The sequence below is a fragment of the Parasteatoda tepidariorum genome, chromosome 4 (assembly GCF_982258835.1).
Source record: "Parasteatoda tepidariorum strain Cologne lab strain chromosome 4, Ptep-v5.0, whole genome shotgun sequence".
Classification (NCBI taxonomy): Eukaryota; Metazoa; Arthropoda; class Arachnida; order Araneae; family Theridiidae; genus Parasteatoda; species Parasteatoda tepidariorum.
In genome coordinates, this window is record NC_141758.1 from 27,052,586 (window position 1) to 27,064,918 (window position 12,333).

At 25.0% G+C, this 12,333-nt stretch overlaps 1 long non-coding RNA gene across 2 annotated transcripts; it reads left to right on the forward strand.

Moving 5' to 3' along the window:
* The first annotated feature begins 5,411 nt into the window (after positions 1 to 5,411).
* Positions 5,412 to 10,153, forward strand: LOC147810825 (uncharacterized). Of its 2 annotated transcripts, none has more exons than XR_015432977.1 (3): positions 5,412 to 6,300; positions 7,594 to 7,647; positions 9,544 to 10,153. It is a non-coding gene; the product is annotated as an uncharacterized LOC147810825 (long non-coding RNA). The 2 variants fall into 2 exon arrangements; XR_015432976.1 differs by having other exon boundaries at positions 5,665 to 6,225; positions 9,544 to 10,150.
* The last annotated feature ends 2,180 nt before the right edge of the window (positions 10,154 to 12,333 follow it).

Consider the following 12,333-nt stretch of genomic DNA (forward strand, 5'->3'; position numbering starts at 1 on the left):
TTTTTTTTAATTTACGGTGTTAAACTTTGTTATTAGGGTACCCGTCCCATAAACAAACAACTTTCATAAACAGTCAATTTTTCGGTCCCAAGAATGTCTGCTTGACCGTGGTTTCACTGTATATTGGAAAAATTGTATCCCATATTTCTATTGTAAGTGATTAATTAAATTTAATGAAAATTGACGTAAAGATCTTTAAATACCATTTAACATTTTTATTTTAAAAGGGTTGTTCTTTATCAGGATAAAACTACAACTCCTAAAAATTATTGAAGTGAATAAAAGTAAAAAAATTTTATAACATTGAAGCTTTAAGATTATTGAAAAACTTTTTTTCTGACAAAAAACTTGACTCTGCCTTTTACAGAAGAAATAGGTGTGAAATTTTTTTTAAATTTATTATTTATACTAGTTAAATTTTTAAAATTTACAATTTAAAAAAGTGTTTAAAAGTATAATTTTTAATTAATGTATAATTTGTATGTGATATATTTTTTGAAACAGTATTGTTTTTATAAAAAAGGAATATATTATTTATTTTTGTATAAGATCATTTCTAAAGTATTTTTTATGAATTTAAATGTAGTTTGAACAATAATTTGTTTTATTGAATGTCATATAAAATTCCTTTTTAACAAAACTGTTGATGCCTTTTTTTTGTTGTCATTTTTGAAAATAGCATAATCATTTTGTTGGATTCAAATTCTGGACTGCAATATCATTAAATACCTTAAGCAACAATTTGTGTCATTTTCTATTCCAGAGTTATTATTTAAAAATTAAACTTTTATCTTAATCTTTTTTTTTATTATTATTCATATGCATAAATTTTTTAATATCCATTTTGTATTTTGGAACCTTTCATTACTTTTATATTAATAATAAAACAAAATTTTAATTTTATTTATTAAGGAAAATATTTATTTATTTTTCTAAACACCATTATGTCTGAAATTGTTAGAAAAAGGACTCCAACCATAAAATCTTTTAGTTTACTTAAAAACTAAAAGTTTTTTTTCTATGCACAACAGAGATTTTTTTTTAATTTAATTTTTGTGCTAAATATTACATTGATTAGTAAAACATTTAGAATTGCTTCAAGAATCTTTAATCATTTACTAATTTATAGACTGATTTCTCTATTAACTATTAATGTCCACGGAAGATTTCAATGTTTCAACTATTATGAAATAAAGTTGTACAAATTTATTCTTCCATTCTGATATCCTCAGATATTACCATTTATTGTAATCAAAAAAATAATTATATATTATAATTTGCTATACGTTTAAATATATACGTATATATGTAATACGTTTAAATATATTATAATTTGCTTTATGTTTAAAAATACTTTATAATACTGCTTTATAATACTTGTATAATATTAGTAAATGATCGTGAAAAAAAAGATTTTTTTTTAATAAATAAAACTTGTTATATGATACTTTGTGTTTAGAAATTACTGTATGTACTTTAAATTATGTTATCTAACTGTTGTGGATATTCATTCCATTTTTAAGATCAAATGATTTGTTTAATTTGTTAAAATTAAAATCCTCTATGGAAAATATACAGATTTATTCAAGATAATTATGAAAAGAATTGCACAGTTCTTTCTTTCTTTTTATTCCTATTCAGACCTTTAGTTTGCATAGTAGATTCTTAATCTTTTATACTATGCAATTTTAAGTTATAAATTTTAACAATATAGGTAAAAGAGTTTTTGAGTTATAAAATTTTTGAAAAGTTTTTTGAATTTTTTTCCCTAGATACTATTTAACAGATTTTGTTTAATTTTAAATTATGAAATCAAATTTTTTTTTGAAGATTATAATAAGAGTCCATTAGTTTTGACTGGTTTTTAAATTAAATTATTGTGACTATATCTTCCAGGTTGTAACTTTTTCCAATACTTTGAAGTTCAGAAATCTAAGTCCATTAAGAAAAAAATATCTTTATTCATATTTGTGTGTTTTAATTTGGACTAACTTATTTACATATTGCAGCCATCGCCCCTTAAACTCTGAAAGTTGAATCAGGTAAAAAAAATTAATTCATTAGTTGAAAAGTAATTCAGGATATGTTTTTTTTTTTTTTTTTTGTCATGAGCCTACTTTGCATAAAATTTATTTTCAATAACAATATTTAAAATAAATATGATTTATTTGCTATTCATTTTTTATTTTATTTGCAATTTCAACTTAAGTTTTTTGAAGTTGTAAGTCAAGTAATAATTTTTCTTAGATATATTCAAATGTTTTATTTTAAATCCCTTTTCAAAGTTAATTTTTTTTACATTAAAGTAACAAACATTGACCTAAATTTTTTCAGTGTCAAACATTATTTGAAAAAACATATTAATATTTTTATGTAATGATGACATTTATCGAATTGTTTCTTCTGTTTCCAGAAATTAACTCATGCCTTTTTGTTTCGACGTAATTTAAAAAATTGGTTTTAAAAATCACATCCACAATAAACTCTCTAACAAAACTTTTGGATGAGTATTTTAGTTTACTTATCAGTTATTCTGTATCAGTAGTTCTAGTGCCTTGCTATAAAAATGACACAACTCAAAAATATTAAATGTTAATGAAAAAGTAGAAAGGATATAGTACATACTTTACTCTTTGCAACTATAAAAACATATCTTTGAATCTTTATTCTTGTACCAGTAGGTACGTATGCTGCACCAATTAGCACAATTATAAATAAAATTAATTTTTTTAGTTGTATTTTTTTCTTCTCTTCAATATATTGTATAGTACTTCTGTGATTTTAACAGATATTTTTAAACAAATATTCTTATTGTTTCCGAGCCTTGTAATAAAGAATCAATTCAGAAAATTTGTTTAATTATTTGTTCTTCTTTCATTCTTGTTTCTGTAATTTATTTATTTTCTTTATTTTTTAAAGATTTATGTACTTGAGACATTTGTTATACATCAAGGATATTTGTATATTCTGAGAAAACAAGTGCAATTTTTAAAAAAAACTATGTTTGAAGAATCGAAAGATTTGGATTTTTGTTTTAAATAACAATGCTAGTAAAAATCGCAATTTTCGATAGTTCCAACTAGTTCAGGTATCTTACTCACAAGTTTCACTGTTTAAACCTTTTTAGGAATCTTTCATTTATGGGCTTCATTGGGGGTAGTTATTAAATATTTAATAATTGAATAATAAATAAAAAGTAATAATAATAAAAAAATAATAATAATTTAAAAAATTTATTACTTCCATTCAACAATAAAAACTTTCTTTTCTTTAAATTCGTCAAAGTTAAAAAAAAGATGAAAAAGTTAATCCTTTTGGAGATTTAAAGAAAATTCTCATGTGGTGAAGCTTAGAGAACTTTTGCAACTGCATAAGTTAATATCATCCCCTTCATTGCCATGCATTGTCTCAGCATTGGCCATGCATTCATTCTATGAAAGAAACTCAATCAATAGTTTTACAAAGTTTAATAGTGCCATTCGCTTATTTGTTATTTTTAGTAAATGCAGTAATAAATTTTGTAGGGTTGACTTTAGTAGTTTCACATTTATTGATTTGTCTCTTTCATATGATTTTAAAAATGACAGATTCCATTTAACAATACAATAATCATGTCATAGAAATTTTAAAGGATGAATTTAGGGAACATCCACTCAATTATAGTAGCATATTCATATCGTTTTACATTTTGAGATTTTTGATACTCTAAAATGACTTGAACTTAATTACACATTTTATGTATTGGTATGAGAAAACATTAACTTATTTATACCGATTATTTATTAATTTTTAATGAATAGAACTATAAAAATTTTCCATGCATTGATTTGAAGCTATGAGTTGTTCAGTATTAATAAAATTACACTGAAATTTTTTGTTAAAAAAAAAAGTAAACCTGAAATTAAAAACGATTTAATTTATTATTCTTTTACGATAAAATGTGCTTTTGTTGCATTTAAATCAAGCAAATTGTACATTAATTAGTTTGTTGTTTAAAAAAGTAATCTGAGAGATACTATTTTAAAATTATATTGTTTTAAAAAATTCCCTTTTTTTTGAAAAATTATGTTCTGATTTTTTTAACACACTACAAAGATTGCGTAGAATTTAGTATACTTTAAAAACAATTGTATACAATAAAGATGTAATATGACTCTATATGAAATTGATTCATAAATTCTCACTGTAGATTTTAGATCAGTATATACCCATTCCCCTTCCTTTTTTAGACTCTGGGTGTTAAGTTATATCATTATGTGTCCAAAAAGGCTTTTCGGTTGATTCAAAATCATTGCTGTGTGTAACCAAAATAGTGGTTTCAGGAATCTATACAATTATGAATTATTTCTTAAAATCAATTATTAATTATAGTATTTATGTATTGTATAATAAGAAAATTAAGAAAAAAGAACTTATATCCATTTTAAAAATTCATTTAAAAAAATTTGAAACTGGAGTAAAAAAAAAGGTAGCAGCATGAAAAATTTTTTTTTAGAAAAAGTAGAAATTAAAGTATGAATGTAATTTATATTTTAATTGTAATATTTAAATGTATGCTAGTTTCCCTTTACTAAACTTGAACAAAGTTGTAAGAAAGAGATAAATTAGATGAATTAATCAAATAACCTGTTTGCTTATGTGATGGGATAAAAGCTTTCACAACAAATTTATGTGTGTACAAGTAATGATAAGGCCACTTCATTTATGTTTTTTAAACAGAACAAAAGTTTTTTGTGCAAGTATTAAAATCTGTTCAACATCTGTCAAAATGATCCTTTTAAGAGAGGTTGCTCAGGAAAAAATAATTACAGGAGAATTAATCTGATTTGTTGCCATGAAGGCTTACATTGTTAGCAGATGCCGTGAAGAACTCTCAACTCGTGCATATCTCAAAAACAATTAAAGAGCAGGAAAAAAATTGGTGGTGGAGTATGATGCAGGTGTTAATTACTACCATCTTCTATTTGATTTTAATTGGAGCAGTGCATAGCCATATTCTGAAGGTATTAGTAGACAGTAAAATACGCTTATGTCCTCAGCATATCCATCAATACATAAGTAGTTGGGCTGCGCGGTCCGGAAAACTGGTGATTATTACAAGTGGTAAGGGTTATTACAAGTGGCGGAGATGAAAACGAGTATACATATATTTCAATAATATTAATTGGAACTTTATTGGCGAGTTTTTCGTGGGTAATATTATTCAGAAATCAAGTTCTCATTTACCTATCTGAATTCGCAGAAGTGATTTTTCGCGTTGTTGTTGTTCATTTACGTCGCACTAGATCTGCACAATGGGCTATTGGCGACTGTCTGGGAAACATCCCTGAGGATGATCCGAAGACATGCATCACAATTTTGATCCTCTGCAGAGGGGAGGGCACCTTCGCTCGGAAGCACGACGACCTGCACGCGAAGTCGAGCACTTTACGGTGGAACAGTTTAACGATAACTATATATGCTGTAAGAATGGTAAAATGCATTAACTTTCCTATCTTATGCATTAACAGTCAAACCAATGAACACAGGTAGTGGCAATTAACCGAAATATTTTCAGTAATTTGTTGAAGAAGATGTTGAGCATTTAAAATAAAAATATTCTGTCCTAAGCGCCAAAGTGATTATAAGATACGGTACACAACAGAACATCGAAGTCACTGACTGCAGTCAGTAAGTGGGTGGATAACAACTTTGATTAAAATACATTAGCTGTAATTTTTTGCATGCTAAAGTGAATGGCCATACATATCCGGTTTAATTTGTCCCTACCCAGGTAGCAAAAAGATATGATCTAATATTAGAAAGATGCAATATAATACTGCCCTGCTAGAAAACGCAACGCTCTTGAATCCTATCTTCTAGTTTTAGAACTAATATTATATAAAATTAAATAGTATTCGATCTAACATTCGAACTTTCAAAATAATCATCTATTTCATTACTTTTGGTGCAGCGTCACATTTTTGCGAAAGGTTATCCCATATTATTAATAAATAAACATTTATTTATGAAAGAAAACAATAAATTAAATATTACTTAAAATGTCATTTTTAGCCAATGCAAAGAAAGCGAAAAATAATATTAGTAGTAGTTTGCGAACGATTGAACTCAAAAAACTTTTTCAACTGTTGAATCTTGTCCCCCTTCTTCCTCGTTGGCTTCTTCTGTTCGTTTGTTTACGGCGCCATTGTTAGAACTTAGCTGCTTTCTTTTCAATTACATAAGGTATTTATAATTTAGTAATTATTTGAAAACTTTATACATTTCAATGATAGTTACATGAAACGTTAAAGAAGTATTGTAAGTAATGTTTTTGCTTTAGTTAAAAATCATGTATCAAATAAAGTCAGTTTATATTATGAATTGTGATCATTATTGTTCGCACATAGTAGTTGACTTCTGTGTTAAGTTATTGTTTAGCTATAAATAATAAGTAATGTAATTAGTTCAAAATATGCTTGTAAAAGAACGTTTGCTAAGTAATTCGACTGTAACAAAGTTTTTCTGCAACAGTGGAAAAGATAAAAATAATTGTCTGTAAACAAATTAGCCAAGTTAAAACAATTAGAAAATTAATGATCTGCTACTTTTAGCTCAGTTTAAACCATTACATTCTAGAATGTTTAACGTTCAATACAAACAATATTGTTACTGTATAAAAATTTCATGTCTAAAATATTGTAAAACAAAGAATTAAACATTTTTATTTAAATTTCTTGGGGATATTTCAGTATCGTGATCTGTCCCGCCAAGTGCAATCACCAAATAGATTTTAAACTTGTAACTTTTTTAAACAAAAATATGTATATGTTTGCCTGGGGTTGTACCTTTCGAGTTTGTCCTATTCTGTAATGTTTCTTTTAGTTTAATAAATATTTATTAAATAATTATTATGATAATTAGTCTAATAAATAATTATTGTTTAATAAAGTTTTTAAATAAATTTCTATTACATATAATCTGAGACTAAAAATTTAATTAAGCAATAAAAAAATAAGTGTTATGCATACTGACTTTTAAATGTAATGTAAATATATTTGGGGGGAGGGACAATATATATATTACAACTTTGAAATATGTGAATTGTTAAAGAATTCTCCGAAATGGTTTTTTCAACCATAAATTGATGAATTTGAATTCTTATTGTATCTTTTTATATTGATGTACTTATACGAATTTTAAAATAAGCATTTGTTTATTTAATATTTTTCGGCACTCTTTTTGTTGATTTGCCACATAGCGAGTAGTTATTTTCTGGTATAATAAAAGAAGTTAAAAGGTTTTGCAATTTGATTTTATTTTTAAATATCTGAGAGTTTACTTGGGAGTGCTTATGAGCTAAATTCTTTTAGTTGATCTTCTTCCCTCTGTGTTATTTTTTGTGTGACACTAACGAAATTTTTTTTACGCTGGTATCGATACCGAAATTTATCATTTAATTTCATTGTAAAGGATATTTCAATTTCTTAAAATCATATTCAAATTAAATAATTAAAGTTTCAAATAAATATTCAATGTTAAATAGTTTTAAATGTGTTTTTTTTTTTTTTTTTTTCATTTCAAAATCTAATTTCTTTTCTTTTTAAATTTCAGTAGCTTTTCATCTTCAAGAAAATCTAGTATTTTTAAAATAAGCAATGGACGAAAGTAAGCAATTGTTTATTTCACACTTTTTTTGTTGATAGCTTGCCACATAGTGAGTATTTATTTTCAGGTCTAATAAAAGGGGTTAAAGAGTTTTGTAGTTTAAATTTTTTTTTTTTTTTTTTTTTTTAAAAACATATGATAGTTTGCTTGAGAGTGTTTATGAGCTAAACTCTTTTGTTAATCTCCTTCCCACTATGTTACTTTCTGCTTTTCGTGTGGCTCTACCAAGATTTTTTGATGCAAGTATTGATACTGCAATTTACTCATTGAATTTCATTGTAAAAGATATTAAAAATTTTTAAAAACATTTTCAAATTGCATAATTTAAGTTTAAAATAAATATTCATTGTTTAAGAATTTTAAATTTGGTTTTTCCATTGTAAATTTAATTTTCCTTTACAATTTCAGATATAGCTCTTCATCTTCAAGAAATTTTAATTAAAATTTCATGTTTGAAATATTGTACAACAATGAATTAAACATTTTTATTTAAATATAGACTGATTTTTATTTGAATGTTTTTGATGCATCATTATTTATATTAATTTGTAAATGATCAAAAAATAAACAATAATATGGTCTATTCAAAATGGTGATTATGGTGAATGTAGAGCTTTGATTAAATTGTATTTTTTAAATAAATTCCTATTAGAAATAATCTAATGCTGTAAAAATTTGTTAAACTATTTATAAGAAAAAAGATATTTGACAAATGTTAGGTATGCATACTGACTTTTAAAGAATGCTATGTCAAAATATTTGGGGGAAGGGGCGAACTATATTTAATATATATTTACAACTTTGAAATATGTGAATTGTTGGAGAATTCTCCTTCTATATGATTTTTTCATCCATGAATTGATGATTTTATATTCTCATAGTATCTTTTTACATTGATGTTCTTTTACATTAATCAAATTTTAAAATAAGCAATGGAAAAAATTAGCAATTGTTTATTTAACACTTTTCGCCACTTCTTTTGTTGGCTTGTCACAAAAGAGTTTTGCAGTTTGAATTTTTTTTCATTGCAACGATAAAGATAAAAATAAATTTTTTGTAGACAAGTTTGCCATGTTTAAATAATTATTAATTAATCAATTACTTTTTAGTTAAAACCATTGCATTTTAGAATGTTTGAAATTTTATTCACAAGTTGAACACTGTTGTTACATTTTTTGAATTTCCTGTTTAATATATTATAAAATGGTGAGTTAAATATCTTTATTTTCATTTCATGAATTAGACAGATGTTTTTGATATATGATTAATTATATTAATTTATAAATGATAGCAAATAGTTAAAAAATAAGCAACAATATGGTCTATTCAAAGTATGTTAACGTTAAATGAAGAACAGTGCTTAAAAGGTGTTAAAATTTTTATTTATGAAGTTCTTAAAAAAAATGTGAACATTTCCTATTGGCTCTATGAGCTTATATAATGTACAAAAATATTTTAACAGTTAAGTGTCATTGTACTTAATCTTTAAAAAAAATTAAAAAGTATTGAATTTGATATATTTTTGTATCTGTATATATACTTGAATATTCACTTCAATTGAAAAGAGCTTAAGCGTTTTGACCTATAATTTCTTCTTTTTTAAAAAAATAATAATTAAGAAAAAATAAAATTATTATTTGAAGGCCGTTATAAGTGAAATAATTTTCTATTCTTGCTTGGTGATACTGAGATTTTTTGGTGCAGGTATTGTTACGGAAATCTACCCATTAAATTGTAAACATTTTCAAATAAAATGATTTAAGTTTTAAAGAAATATTCAATGCTTAATAGTTTTAAATTTACTTTAACTAATTTAATGTTTTCAATATAAAGTAATATAGAGGTTAAGTTTAGTGTTTTCAATGTAAAGTTAACTTTTTTCTCTTATAATTTTAGCTTCGTCTGCTGGATAAACAAGCTTATCTACCAGGAAGGAGCCATTCATTTTTGAGCTTGGGTGCTGTACAATGCAAATGGAAATTAATTTCTGGTAGAAAACTAGGTTCGACCCTGACAGAAAACAAAACGACTAGAGGCTCTCTTTAAATCTGCCGGAGCTGAAAGTTTGAAGAAAGGTGCATTCCTGTGCGATTCGTTTGTAGGATATGCAAAGATTTTCAGTTTATTGCTCTGAAATATAGTTCAGTAGCACAAAAACAAAAAATTGGATTGAAGACAAACTTTAAACTGTATGAAATGACTGTAAAGTTTTGAAATTTTTTTTAATTTAAAAATAATAATAATTAAATGATAACACATGGTCCTACTGTTGCTTTTAGAAAAAAAATTTATTTTATTTAATTACAAATACGTGTTCTTAACTTATATTTTAACAAAAGAATATTGATAAGCTTATATTAAACAATGATGGTAAGAATGTATTGCTTTCATAGTTTAGTGAAGTTATATTTATATTGTGTTTTGTTTTAAAATAAAATAATTAAGTAGTGAAATGTTTGTCATGATTTGATTTGATTTATTTTTTTATTCTTAACTACTGCATTGTGTAATTTATTCTAGTCATTATAGCTATGTTTAAGTATTATGAAAATTCGAGAAATTTTGAAGATATCAGAAGCAATTTTATTTTAACATCATTGTTAAACATTAACTCTAACTTATGAGCAATTATACTACTAGCATTGTATTTATTAACTTCAATTTTGCAGTTCAAATTTGAGATAAGAAGTGTATATAGATTTTTATGATTTTATAGATTTTTGCAAAGATTTAAATTAATGTAATTGTAAAATAATGATAATAGTAAAAATTTCTTAGGCTTAATATTTAAAATTTAGCAGAACATTTATTTACATTATTGTAAAAACAAAAAATTTAAATCAACTTAAAAAAGAATCTTGTTTAAATTTTTATACATAAAATTCTTTGCAAAAGCAACTTTTTTAAATGCATAATATATGTTTTTTTAATGGCTAATTCTTCATAACGCATACTATATAATCAGAGAAAAACGATTTTGATCACTAATACTAAAGGCAACTTTTAAAAGATAATGTAAAAAAATTTATTATTTTTTCGTCTCATTCTTGTATGCAATTATATGTTTGTGCAAATTTAATTTAGATAACATGATTATTTACTGACAGTTTTGAAATTAAAATGTTATGTTAATTTTTTGCAAAGATTGTTAGTTTAATAGAACATAACACCATTAAATAATTATCGAATTGATGAAAATTCCTGAAGTTATTCTAACATTATTAAAAAAAAATATTAGCAATTTTCGTGATATTAGTTGCTTTCCTGGTTTCATTCCCTGGAAAAATTTCTACCTTGCGTTTGAGTTTTGTTTTTAGGTGTTTTGCTAATTAAAATTTCAAATACTAAAAGAATAAAGTTACGTAAGTATTTCTCCATTTAGCAATTCCAGTGAAAAAAGAAGGGGAAAAAATATGTGTAAATTTGTTGAAGTAAGTAATTTGAATATTTTTAAATTTTTTTCTTTATTGTGCCAATTATTACAAGAAATGTCCACTTAAAAATTGAACAATTGTAAGGGGAAAAAATTTTAAGTTTAAATTTCCACTCAGTTCAAATGTAAATATATAACTTTATAATTATATAGTGTGGTTTTTATTATACAATTTCAGAATATAAATAATGAATGATAATTGTGAAACCATTTAAAAAATATATATATTACAAACTTACTAATTAAACTAAGATTTTAATAAAATAAACCCAGTTTTTTTAAAAAGAAAATTAAGAGTACATTTTAAAATTAAAGACTTGAAAATTATTAATGATATAAAATTTGTCAGAAAACTCATTGTATGAATAAAAGAAAAAAATATCAATAAAAGTTGCAATAAAATATTTCCTAATTTAAATATTCGAAAAAATCAGCTGAACATAAGATATACTTTGGAGTAAGGAGGAGAAAAATGTAAGGTAGCAGAATTCGCTAATATAATTTTATTTAGTATTTCTGTACTGCTAAGTAAATAATGCATGGAATGACATAAAACTACTGTTCTATGTTTTACTGCTTCACAACAATACAGAAAATTAAATAAAATTGTATCGTCGAATTATTCTACTACCATCCATATTTTCCTCTTGCTTACTCCAAAAAAATAAAAAGCAGAATAATATCAGAAAATACAAAATCTAATATTATATAGCATCAAAACTAACGCAAAAGAATATTATGGCGAACGCTAGATAATATTAGTTTGCATTGAATCTAATATTATAAAAGGCTGAGCAAACAGCGACCTTTTATATCTTTCTAATATTACAAGTTGTGTAATATAACGTTAGATTTTGCCGCTTTTCTGATATTATCTAATGTTATGTGCTACTTGGGTAACATTGCTCTATCGTAAAGGGCCATTCATAGTGAATTCATAAATATCGCATATGCGAATTCGGAGGAGTGAATGAGAACTTGATTGAGGAAATGCATTTAATCTCGAAAATATCGTCAGTCAAGTTCTCCAAATTCGCATACGTAGTTTCAAATGTTATTCTTGCGTCCACTCGCATTAAGTGTTGTTGCTCCCTAAAGTGCTCGACATAGTGCGTAAGGCATTCCACTGTGGCCTAAGGCTGTTCCCATACGAGGAACGGACTTAAGCGGGGAGTCATCGGCCTCTGCTGAGGAAAACAAGTGGATGTTTCACAAACCATTGCCAGTAGTTCATTGTGCAGATCTAGTGTGCT